We start from the raw sequence: 13,752 nt of genomic DNA on the forward strand, positions 1-13,752 counted from the left end.
TTAGCTAGCTTCTGAAATGTTTACAGCTAGAATTAATTATTATTATTATTATTAATTAATAGTTAATGCTACCGTAATCTAGCTAACGTTAATGTTACCTCGCTAACCGATAGCAACCTACTGATCTACAGCCTACGAAGAAAATCCATTCATTTATCAAATGTCGTTATCTTACCAAACACAATTACGCTAGTTTCTGAGATAATATATACGGTAGTGTGGCATATACCTGTGAATAACATGCAACGTTAAATGCTCAACAGTGTGCGTTTATTGGTTTATTCTTACCTGGAAATCACACATGGATCGATCGGTAGGCGAGCTCCCTGTTTACATTTCGGGCAGAGGCAGAGGGGCAGATCTGGGTCCTTTAAGCTTTAAGATTGCATAAGAATGAACACTGATTCAGGTAAAATCTCAATCTTAGTGTTACTAGACCTCAGCGCTGCCTTTGATACGGTTGACCACGAAATTCTATTGGACAGACTGGAGAACTGGGTCGGGCTTTCCGGCACGGTCCTAGAGTGGTTCAGATCTTATCTGCAAGACAGGAACTACTTTGTCTCCATTGGCAACTACACATCTGACCAAACCAAAATGACATGTGGGGTACCCCAAGGATCAATTTTAGGTCCTGTCCTGTTTAACCTTTATATGCTCTCTCTGGGCCTAATTATGCAAAAAAACAAAATAGCTTATCATAGCTATGCAGATGACACCCAACTCTACATAGCCCTCTCATCGGATGACTATGCCCCCATAGAGTCACTGTGTCAGTGCCTTGCGCAAATTAATGATTGGATGTGCCAGAATTTTCTCCAACTTAATAAAGACAAAACAGAGATAATTGTCTTCGGCAAAAAAGAAGATAGGCTCAAAGTTACTGCTCACCTCGAATCCCTATCTCTGAAGCCAAAGGACCAGGTAAAAAATCTTGGCATTATTATTGACTCTGATCTAAATTTCAACTCCCACATCAAGCTTATAAGAAAATCTGCCTTCTATCATCTAAAAAATATAGCAAGGATTAGAGGCTATATGTCCAAACAAGATCTTGAAAAACTAATTCATGCTTTCATTTCTAGCAGGCTAGACTACTGCAACAGTCTTTTCAATGGTCTTCCCAAAAAAGCTGTTAAACAACTTCAGCTCATTCAGAATGCGGCTGCTAGAGTTCTAACAAGAACCAAGAAAGCTGAACACATTACACCAGTTCTCAAATCCCTGCATTGGCTGCCAGTAAATCTTAGAATAGACTTTAAAATTCTGCTAATAGTTTACAAATCTCTCAACGGGTCAGGCCCACACTACATCTCTGAAATGCTTCTACACTATGAACCATCCAGATCCCTGAGATCTTCAGGCACTGGTCTACTAATTGTCCCAAGGACCAAATCTAAACATGGTGAAGCCGCGTTCTCCCACTATGCCTCTCATAACTGGAACAAACTCCCTGAACACATTAGATCTGCCCCTACTCTGCCTATTTTTAAATCCAAGCTAAAGACCTTTATGTTTACTCTTGCTTTTAACTGCTACTAAACTACTGCCTCTCTCGGCCTGTAATTTTAAAAAGATTTTTCCTGTACATTTCCAACAAATGGACTGTACATGTAATAATAATACTGAAGAGTGCCTTGTAACTTATTTAAAACAGAAATAATGTTTCATGTTTGTTAATTTGAGTATATATTTTAACTAAAACTGTCGGCTGTGTTTTTTATGTGTTTTTTATATGTGCATTGCTTTGCTGCTTGTTTTTTCGATTATTTTTTTGTAAAGCACCTTGAATTGCCTTTGTGTATGAAAGGTGCTATATAAATAAAATTTGACTTGACTTGACTTGACTTGAGATTGGTTGAGGTATTAAATACTACAATCTGATTACCGTAGTTCATCAATGACAGCTATCCTGCGATTTGCCTGAGTAGAGTGACATTTAAAATATACATTTATGAAAATATCCGTTCAAAACAGAGCTGCCAACCAACAATTTTAGACTTCATAGAATTACTTGGCATCATACATAAAATATTGTGTAAACTTTCGATAAGGATCAATCAACAACACGAAAAATGGACTTGGCCCACCGTCTATTTACTAAGGAAATCTGAACAATGCAGAAGATGTAATTGCCTGTTGGTTTTAAACGAGGAGCAACGTCTTCTCCCTGAAATGGAAATAGACAATTTTGGACTTGAACTGTTTACATAAATAGTGTAAAAAGTTGCTGTTCACCGTTTTAATGGAAAGACTGTAATGTAAACCTAGAGTTTTAACAAATTTGATTCTATCAACTGTGATACGATTCCACTGTCTACACACACACACACACACACACACACACACACACACACACGCGTACACACACACACACACACACTCTCTCTCCCCTGCACTTCCCCCCTCCTTCCTCGTTCTAAAGGTCATTTGTGTAAAGTACAGTAGGAGGCCTTTTCCTCGCCGCTCGCCTCTTAGAATACAGCATTGTACTCCCTGCAGAGCGCGCAGCTGGACCCTCCACTCCACGGGACACCGTTGAAGGAAGGGGGGGGGGGGTTTAGGGGCGGTTTGGGGGTGGGGGGTTGTCCAGCCAGGTTGCCACTCTGAGGGTGCGCTTGATGTACGACCATAAACCAATGCGATCGATAGGAGACCCAGCAGAGAGCCTCCCTCCCTCTCTCCTCATCCTTCCCCCGACATTTACCCTCTCTCTCTCTCTCTCTCTCTCTCTCTCTCTATCCCTCGCTCTCTCTCTTGCTTTTCCTTTTGTCTTACCTCCCCCTGCTGGTCGCCTTTCTCTTTCTTTTCCCCAGTCTTCCTCCACACCGAAGGCTCTCTCTCTCTCTCTCTCTCTCTCTCTCTGGTTGCTTGGGTATTACAGCTAGAGAGGAGAGGAGCTTAACATAAGGAAAGTGAGCGATGCTGTAATGCAGATTTGCATTTCACCCGATGCTGTGTCATGAGTGTGAAAATGACTCGATGCTGTGTCATGAGTGTGAAAATGACTCGATGCTGTGTCATGAGTGTGAAAATGATTGGATGATGTGTCATGAGTGTGAAAATGACTCGATGCTGTGTCATGAGTGTGAAAATGACTCGATGCTGTGTCATGAGTGTGAAAATGATTGGATGATGTGTCATGAGTGTGAAAATGACTCGATGATGTGTCATGAGTGTGAAAATGACTCGATGCTGTGTCATGAGTGTGAAAATGACTCGATGCTGTGTCATGAGTGTGAAAATGATTGGATGATGTGTCATGAGTGTGAAAATGACTCGATGCTGTGTCATGAGTGTGAAAATGACTCGATGCTGTGTCATGAGTGTGAAAATGATTGGATGATGTGTCATGAGTGTGAAAATGACTCGATGCTGTGTCATGAGTGTGAAAATGACTCGATGCTGTGTCATGAGTGTGAAAATGACTCGATGCTGTGTCATGAGTGTGAAAATGACTTGATGCTGTGTCATGAGTGTGAAAATGACTCGATGCTGTGTCATGAGTGTGAAAATGACTCGATGCTGTGTCATGAGTGTGAAAATGACTCGATGCTGTGTCATGAGTGTGAAAATGACTCGATGCTGTGTCATGAGTGTGAAAATGATTCAATGCTGTGTCATGAGTGTGAAAATGATTGGATGCTGTGTCATGAGTGTGAAAATGAATGCAGAAATCCCAGAACACTGCTGTAATTACTACAGTATTATTTTCAGATTGTTGATAGCAAAGCAGCATTGGATACTATGGATCTAATGTGTAGTAAATTAGGGGGTCCATGATGTGAAAAAGGTTGAGGATGACTGCTATAAACACACCTGTTGTATTGTAAAGACACTTTAGATAAAAGCGTCAAAAATGGCATATGTTAACAATGAATCAATGATATTGATAACACCTAATCACGGATGAAATCAGTCCCGTAATTTCGGCATTGGCACTTAATCATCTGACGCGGGCCCGTCATCAACACTGATCGACCGGGCTGAAGGAGGAAGAGAAACATGAAGGAATGACTCTAATCTCTCCCTCTCTCTCTTCATTCTTACAGTTGTTAGCGATCGCCGTCGTCGTCAGCTAACTCAGTGTGAATATTACGGTGGCCCTCTCGGTTCAGAAGGATACTGCTGACAAATTCAATTAATTGAAAGCAGAGCAGCTAATGGTCCATGGTAATGATTCATTTCATAAGTATTTCTGCCGTACATTTTAATGAAAGCTTACATTGTCACTGGTGGCAAAGAGAGCGACTGCCTTAGACCAATTACTATACTGTCACGAGGGGTGCATGTTACAGCGATAATCCACACCCCAACACACACACACACACACACACACACACACACACACATCACACACACACACACAGCCCCCGCACATATTAGACAGATACAGATACAGGGTAACATTTTACAATATATTAAGGTACTCATATTGGCCATTAGCTAGTTGCTTATTAGCATGCATATTAGTAGCATATTGGCTGTTTATTAGTCATAAAGCACTTATTAATGCCTTATCCTGCATGACCATATTCTACAACTACTAGGCCATTAGCTAAGAATTTATATAAGACAAATGACTGCTTATTGGTAGGTTAGGAGGTTGTTGTACATTAATTGCAATATGAATATGCTTTGGGACATGGTACTACTGCCTTATAAGGCCCATACTGAGGAAAGCATACAGTATAGATCCTAATTCATGTACGACAACTTGCTTATCAATAAGCAGTAATTAGGAGGCTATGGAGGGACAACTCCTAGTTAATGTCCTAGTATTTGTAGAATATGGTCATGCAGAATAAGGCATTAATAAGTGCTTTATACAGTAATGACTAATAAACAGCCAATATGCTAATATGTACATTGGGTATCATTTGGATTTTAATGATTCTGATTCCGATTCTGCTTATCGATTCCGGTTAACGATTCTCAATTCCGATTCTTTAAGGGTCGGGGTCAAAACAGGTCACATGCTTATTTCACAGGAGAAAATAAGTTATTACACATTCATATTATCATAACATTGCTTGACTTTTGTGGTGAACATTTGTAAACATCAACGGTTTATAATTTTTTGTATACCATTTTAAGTTAACACTTTATGCAGCGGTCCGTGTCCGCCACTTAATATGTTGAGGTGGCAACTTGGATTTCAAGTATGTTCTGCACGCAAAATTTGTTTAGGAAACAATAAGTAGAATCAAAATTAAAAGTTTGGTTCCTTTTCGATTCCTTTGGAGTAAGTGGTTCTAGATTCCCACCCCTGCTACTGTATGCATGCTAATAAGAAACTCGTTAAAGGTGTAGGTACCTTAAGGAGTTACCCAGTGGGCAAGCTCTGAGGGTTTCCCATGAAGACGCCTAAGTCATCCTGAAAGCTGTAGTTCCTCAAATGGCCACTTGAGGCAGGACTCAGAAGTCACGTCGTTCCCGTTTACCCCATGTTAAAATGCCTCACTTTGTAACAGTGATTAAGCCTCTTTATAGCCTGGACCGAAACAGGGTTTTTGTCTATATAGCTAATTTCACCTTTTGATAACAACTGTAGGGGAGTCATTTCTTATATCACTCACCTAGCCTGGGTAAACCCAGCCTCCACGTGACCTCCATGTACTATCAGTCACTCGGCTCTGGGAAACCCCCCATCTCACGTGAGCTGTGCAAGGACCCCAAGATGGCGACAGACAACAAAACGTCTTGCAAAACGTGAGTCCAAAAAATAGTGGATGGCTTTGTCCATATTATTTAAGTCCGTGGTGTTACCAGATACGGAATACGTTGCAGCACACACACACACACGCACGCAACGTTTTCCTCTTCTCTCTGTTTGCCCCAGCCTGCCTCCCCTTTGTACAAACACAAAGGAAAGGGTTCCTCTCTGTTATTCTTTATTCCTTTGGTCCATTCTCCGCTGGGACTGGACGCGGGGGTCCGGGCGCAGCCTCTGCCCCACCACGCTTCACCATCCCTGGGCATGAGCAGTGGAGGTAGGGGCCTTTGGGGGCGTGGAGGTCTGGAGGTCTTGGAATGATGTGGGGGGATAAGGGTGTAGGGGAGGGGGGGATGTTTGGTTGTCGGTGGGGGCCGGGCAACTCTGACACACACATCTGCAGCCCAGAGAGCGAGAGAGAGGGAGGGAGGCTCAAAGAGTCTCAAAGGCTCGGGGAGAATAAGAAGGGGGTTGCAGGGGTCAGTGACAAGTGGCACACACAGGGTGGGTGTGCGGGTGAAGTGGGGTGGAACAAGTGCTATAGAGGGGCCAGGGATTGTGTTTTTCCCATGGTCCGCTACCCCCTTTTTCCCCCCAATCTCCCCCATGGACCCCCACCTAAACTCTGGGTATACCCTCTCTCCCCCCCCTACAGCCCTGTCAAGAGAGGACCAGGCAGGCTCAGTTTCAGTCCGCAGGGCCAGTGTGTTTTCAATGAATTGATACAGATGAAGAAGTCCAACACAATGGATGGATTACCTCCCCCCCCACAACTCCCCCACTCATTCACACAGCCACTGACACGTACAGATGCGAGCACTGATGCATTCTTGTATCACATGTTAATTCAATAGCCAAGACCAAAACATATTTGATAAAAGTCAACAAAACTCCTAAGCAGAATGTCATGCAACTGCCATATGTACCCAATGATTTACATCAATCCTTCTATAAAGCCATCATCTCAATTAATGTCTGTTTCTGTTTATGAAGTTCACCAGAAGTCCATTAAAACATTTTCCACCCTAACTCTGTGCTGTAACCTTAGTTTTAGATTTCATTTATTTATTTTTTTATTTTGCTACATTTCTTGCTATTTCTAACATCTAATATTTGATATTTGTGACATGGACTCACGGAAATGAGTAACAAGTAGGCAACCGTTAAATTGTACAAATCAATTCAAGTTATTATTATTATTATTATTATTATATTCCATATTACACAAGTTTAGATGTTGAAGAATGCACTCAATATAACAAACAATACTTAATTAATTAATTATTTAATTATTTAATTAATTATTTAATTAATTAATTAATAATTTGTTTGCAAACTACCAGTAAGCTTGTTCAGGGCAAACCAAGCTTGTTCACCCACTTTCAGGGCGATTTTCTGCAGGCAGCCTCAAGTGGCTATTAGAGGAACTGCAGTTTTTGGTACTTGTAATTAGCCTCAATGCGACCAAACAAAACTGCCCCCTGGTTGTAAAAAGCTGGTTCCTGGTACTGTAGCTCTATCCCGGGAAACTGTTCAATGGCATGAAACTAGCATCAACAGAAAACCCAAGCAAAAAGACGCCACAGCCCCGCCCACACCATTTGATTGACAGGTGATTTCACAGTCTGGTCCTGGACAGAGTGTACTAACGCTGTGTTCCTAGGTGCCATTGGTCGGGCTGTAAAGCGTGGCTGCAGCGGGAGGTGGCCATGTCCTTAGCTGTCCAGGGTAATGGCTACGAATGGGCGCTAATGCACAGCTCTCCCCATAAATCACACACACGACGCCCTGCTCAGACACACAGCAGCTTGGCCCAACACACCCTGCTCAAACACACCCTGCTCAGGCACACAGCAGCTTGGCCCAACACACCCTGCTTAGACACACAGCAGCTTGGCTCAACACACCCTGCTCAGACACACGTATGTGAGCTGCAGGGCCAGCTCAGCGAGCTGCAGCGTGGGAGCCAGTGCAGCGGGCGAGCCTAGGAATCCAGCGCGCGTGGCGTGCGAGATGCCTAGTTGAAATACAACTGCAAATACAGACATACACGTCATACAGTAAAGCTGTCTAGCAAGGTTTTGGCAAACCTTGCCTTGTGTCCTCCTTGATAGGGGACAAACATCTCAAGTCCATCTCAGTGTCAGCCAGGCAAAACAACATGCCGATGAAGTGGGACAAGTTTGTAAGTAATAATGTGGACAATTTGAGTGATGAATAGGCTTTTAGTTTGAGACACACAGCATTGCAGACGGTCTGTCTGGCCCTCTTTCCATAGTTTGGGTAAACTTTTATCTTTCGGGACGCCATTTCCCCTTTGATCTTTCACTTCGAGTTATCACAATCAGACACCGCCACTAACATTTCAGAAAGCCAATGTGCCGTGCAGTAAGTGTTTGCTAAATGTTTATTTTAGCAAGAAATAATGCACTCAACTAACCATATCTTTGGTGTTATCATCATTATCATCATCGTTGGCCGGGCTATTTACACACTGTATCAATTAATCATTTTTGAGCATGTACAGCAATTAAATTAGGCGGGGTCACACTCGAGCAATAATATGATTTTAATTGTGCGGGGCGAAGGCTCTAATTCAACTATCTCTGGATGGCTTGACGGGGGTAAAGGAACTAAAGAAGAAAGAAAGAAGAAAGATGGAAAAGTCCAATAGTCTCTAACGGTCTCTCTCTTTTCAATGATGTATCTTGATGTTGCCACTGGATCTGAGAAGACACGAACGACAGCAGTAAAGCCCCGCCTCCCCTCCCCGGCCCTGTGACAGGGGAACACCGTTTCAATGCAACTCTCCCATCCAAGATCCTGGGTCAAAACGCGCCTGTGTGCACCTGACAAGCAAAACAAACACGCCTTAGTTTAGGAACATGTACTGTAAACACCAGAGTGTGTGTGTGTGTGTGTTGGGATGTGGGGGTCACAGGTTCGAGCCCCCGGCTTGGTCGGCCATCCATACTCAACAATTGGCCGGGTCTGCGAGTGGGAGGCCGGATTAAGGGTATGTGTCCTCGTTGCTGCACTAGTGCCTCCTCGCCGTCGTGCCTGTTCGGGCAGGAGGGGAACTGGGGGGAATAGTGTGATCCTGCCAGGCGCTACGTCCTGCGGGTGAAACTCCTCTCTGTCAGGTGAAAAGTAGTCTCGCTTGCCAACCTCCCCTCCCTTCCGGGAGAGGAGGCTGGCTGCATGGAAACAGGCTGCTGGAAACAGCCCTCCCCTGCTCTACAGCTGCTCTCCCATTAGAGGCGACCATTTCAGTTGCTGCCGGAGCTCTGTCATTGGCTCTGACCATGTCCATCAGAGCGGCTTCTGCTCCCTCCTCCCCATGTGTCGCTGTAAATGTCCCGGTCGCTGCAGGGAAAACAACAACGCTAACTAACTAGCAAGCTAACGGCAGAAACCTGCACGCTAGCTCATTGCTACACGCTGAAAATGGTACGTTTTGACGAAGCTTTGGATTGTTGGAAACTATTTTCCAAGGTCACTGCCGCTAAGCACCGCCCAAGACGAGTGTGATTGGTTAAACCAAACAGAGCATTTTTTTTTCGCAATCCGATAATGGAGACCAGCACTACCAGACTCCTCTCACGGAACGGAGGGGAGGCTGGCAAGCGAGACTAGGTGAAAAGATACATGGCGACTGCACATGTATCGGAGGAAGCATGTGCTACATTGTGCTAGTGTACAACTCTCCCCAGATCAGCAGAGGGGGTGAAGCAATGACTGGGACAGCAGGGGGAATTGGCCAAGTACAATTAGGGAGAAAAGGGGGCGAATCCGGAAAAAAAGGGGGACATAATAGACCCCTGAACAAAACACAAGCCGTTTGGGAGCAATATGAATGTTTACTTGTTGAATCTTTTATCAGGTTCCTTTATGTTTTGATCTCTCCTGGTCTCTCCCCTGGTCTCTCTCTCTCTCTCTCTCTCTCTCTCTCTCTCTCACTCCCTCTCTCTCTCCCCCTCTGTTATCTATGCAGCAGGTACTGAGCTATGCATTGGGCTGTGTGTAGCTGATTAGAACAGTGATAGATGGGAGGGCGGATGACCTTAGCTTCCCACTAAACACAAGGTTGGACATTTGTCTCCCCGCTGCATTTGCATGCTTTCCGCCCCGTTTATGGCAATTTGTCACCATACTCACTTTGCCATTGAGAAGACAGTTTTGCACATTGAAAAAAAATGCAAAGCGAGATTCCTGGATAGCGAGTAAAAACTCAAAGCAGGTTATGATGAAGCACTTTCATTCACATCATCTCACAAAGTGCAAAAACTCACACGGTGTGAATCCTCCTCATCCTTAGCCTTCCTGCTTACAAATATGCTAACTCATGGAAGCACTGGTGTAATTAAGGTACACTGGTGCAGAAATTCATCTTAGTAGCAGCAAGAAACTAGAGGAGCAAAACTGTGTGTGTGTGTGTGTGTGTGTGTGTGTGTGTGTGTGTGTGTGTGTGTGTGTGTGTGTGTGTGTGTGTGTGTGTGCGGCGGGCGGGCGCGCGTGTGTCACCGGAGGCCCCACAATACGATATTATCACGATACTCAAGTCAGGATACGATATTATTGAGATTTTAAATATATTGTGATATGCTGAGTATTGTGATAATAACATTGCGATTCACCAGAGGTCCCACAATATTTTATCAAGATTCTTAAGTCATGATCGATACATGGCGTGTTTCGATAATATATTGGCCAGCTCCTCCCCCCATGCACATGTGTGCTTGTTTGTAGCCTGCTTCTCCTGAAACCTCCGCTCTCCTTACCTGACCTCTCCTCTCTGCCACCTACACTATATCTCACACACGCACGCACACACACACGCGCACGCACGCACGCACACACACACGTGCACGCACGCATGCACGCACACACACACGACATGACACATGCTGATGAATGGTCTGTCATGCTGTTTGTTGATCAGTGAATTATTTATACTTAAGCCTTTAATAATTCAGAAGCCCGAGTCTTAACAAATGACTGCCCTGGTCCCCAGACCAACAGAGTTCACTCTGTCAGACCGTGACACGCGGGGCTGGGCCGTACAGCACTCTGTAACTGCCCTGGTCCCCAGACCAACAGAGTTCACTCTGCCAGACCGTGACACGCGGGGCTGCGCCATACAGCACTCTGTAACTGCCCTGGTCCCCAGACCAACAGAGTTCACTCTGTCAGACCGTGACACGCGGGGCTGGGCCGTACAGCACTCTGTAACTGCCCTGGTCCCCAGACCAACAGAGTTCACTCTGCCAGACCGTGGCACGCGGGGCTGGGCCGTACAGCACTCTGTAACTGCCCTGGTCCCCAGACCAACAGAGTTTACTCTGCCAGACCGTGGCACGCGGGGCTGGGCCGTACAGCACTCACTCTGTAACTGCCCTCCCAATCTGATGTTGACATTTTTGCAAGCCATGAAGATATCCGGCGAAAGAGAGACAGGCATAATTCAATCAGAGCGGAGAGCGAGACGTGTCCCGGGCCGATCACATCAGACTTGACCTTTGACCTCCGCCTGTCCATCGCAAAGAAGAGAGGGGTTGGCTCTGAGGGTCATTTTGTTAAATATCAGGGGTTGGTTGCACAACACGCACAACACACTTTTCCTTAGCTGAGGGACTTGTACTTAAGGGTGTTAGACAGAATCCCTTAAAAATGTGAAGGAATTGAATGCATTGAAAGAGATTTTACAGCTGTAAAATTCTTCCATTTCCAAGGAGACGTTTGCTTGTTTGCACGTGCGCTTGTGACCTGTATATCGTCTCACCTGTTATATTGTCTCACAAAGTTGGCCTAGGCCTATAGATAGTAAAAACAAACAAACAAACAAGAAAGGTACATTAGTCTCATTGTGAATGTACTGGGGAACTGAGCCGCGGCGAAACACCTCACTGTCGGGTGAAACGAAGTGGCTGCATGGTGACTGGAGCAACGAACGGGACAGCTTGGCAGAGGGAATTGGTCAAGTACAATTGGGGAGAAAACGGGTAAAAAAAAATCGAAAAAAGAAAAAGAAAATATAAAAAAAAGACAAAAAATAGAAGAATGTATTTTGTTAGCCGGATTGCTTTTATTTAAATTGCTTTTATTTTCTGTCCATCTGTTGATTGATTGATTGATTTTATGGATATAGCAGAACAAAATCCAAGGGATAGACATGTAAAGGTGTGAACACTTATTTCCAACATGGTCCCTGGTCTTATAATACTATAACACATAACGTCAAATAAACAAAATAGAACAATCAACAATAAAACAAAAATATATACATATAAACCACACAAGTTCAATAAAAAGGCTCACACATTACTTTGTTGATATATTTTTTCATTTTTGGTTAATGCTGCCTAATTAGTGATTGCTGTCAACTCATCAAAAATTATGTATGTTATGAGAGGCATTTTTTTTTTTTATAAATACATACAGTACATAGAGTATACATATTTTTACTGGTCAAAACTGTGCAGCTTCAGATCACTAGTACATAGAGGTAATTGCTCTAGCTCCGCCCACAGTCAGAATACAGCGACAGATAAAACAGTCACTCACAGTCAGTGACACGGAGGAAGCTGCTCATGTATACATACAATGAGATTAGTTCCTTACTACATAGCCATGCCCCCGGTTTCCCTAGTCAGTGGCCAACACACACACACACACACACACACACACACACACACACTGAGGCCCCACCAGACACTTCCAGGTCCCTAACGAGGTCGCTAATTAACTCTCCCACTTGCGCTGGCTCGTTTTCATGCGAGGTGCGCGTTGCTTTTTTGACAGGAGAAAATTGCCGGGCAATTAAATAATCTGAAGACGAACACTCCAGCAGCTGGTATTAACAGCTAAATGTTACATTCATTTTCCAAAAATGTGATTGTGGAGAATATACAGTAAGTGACTGACTGCTATACCGTAGTGTGTTCTAATAAAAATGTGATTGTGGAGAATATACAGTGACTGACTGCTATACCGTAGTGTGTTCTAATAGGGGGCACGGTGGCTGTCGCCTCACTGCTAGAAGGTCCTGGGTTCGATTCCCGCCTGGGACACTGTGGGCGCCGAGGGTGTGTCTCCCCCCCCCACATCCTCAGGTGCCCCCTGCCCAGCTGGGCTACCTCGTCAAAAGGGCCTTTCTGTGTGGAGTTTGCATGTTCTCCCCGTGCTCCCCAGGGGTTCCTCCATACAACATCAGTATGGACCCCCACTAAAAAACATGCAGAAGATCGTCATCTGACCAGTGACGACTACAACCGAAGTTTGTCCCCGGGCGCTGTACACAAGAAAGCTGCCCACTGCTCCTGGCCTGCCCACCGGAGGAAGGACAAGCCTGGATGGGATAAATGCAGAGACTATATTTCACCGCCTGTCAGCATGAGTGTGTGTGTGTGGCCGCATGCATGTGTTGGGTTTGTCCGTCTAGTTCTTCTTCTTCTAGTTCTAGTAGTTGATTGTGGAGAATATAGCGTAAGTGACTGACTGCTATATTGTAGTGTGTTCTAATAATACTGCAGAGAATTGATGAAACAGCACTGTACAAATGTGGTTGTGACAAATGGCTAAATGAGGCTATTAGGGCTGTGGCGATTCACTTATCTCCCGATTCGATACTATCACGATTCTTGGGTGCCGATTCGATTTATATTGCGATTCTTAAGTATTGCGATTCTACGATTATTGCGATTCGATATTACGATTTATTGCGATTTTTGTTTATTTTTTTCTTTTATTTTTTCAGTTTGTTTGCTTTTTTACACTAGATTAGAACATGGGAAAAGTTGAATCATACACTGTATATTATATATCATGAGTAGGGCTGGGCGATATAGTTAAAAACAGGGGCGGACTGGGATCATAATTCAGGCCGGGCATTAGATACCAAGCAGGCCAGGCCGATATGGGCCAACGCGCGTGAAATTTGGGCCGTTTGAAGCCAGATTTGGGCCGTTTGAAGTCCAATTTTACAATGAGATGCACCCACTTTAACCCTGAAGTGTAATTATTACTTCAGACTAACT

This window comes from Poromitra crassiceps (assembly GCF_964638095.1).
Source record: "Poromitra crassiceps genome assembly, chromosome: 3".
Lineage (NCBI taxonomy): Eukaryota > Metazoa > Chordata > Actinopteri > Beryciformes > Melamphaidae > Poromitra > Poromitra crassiceps.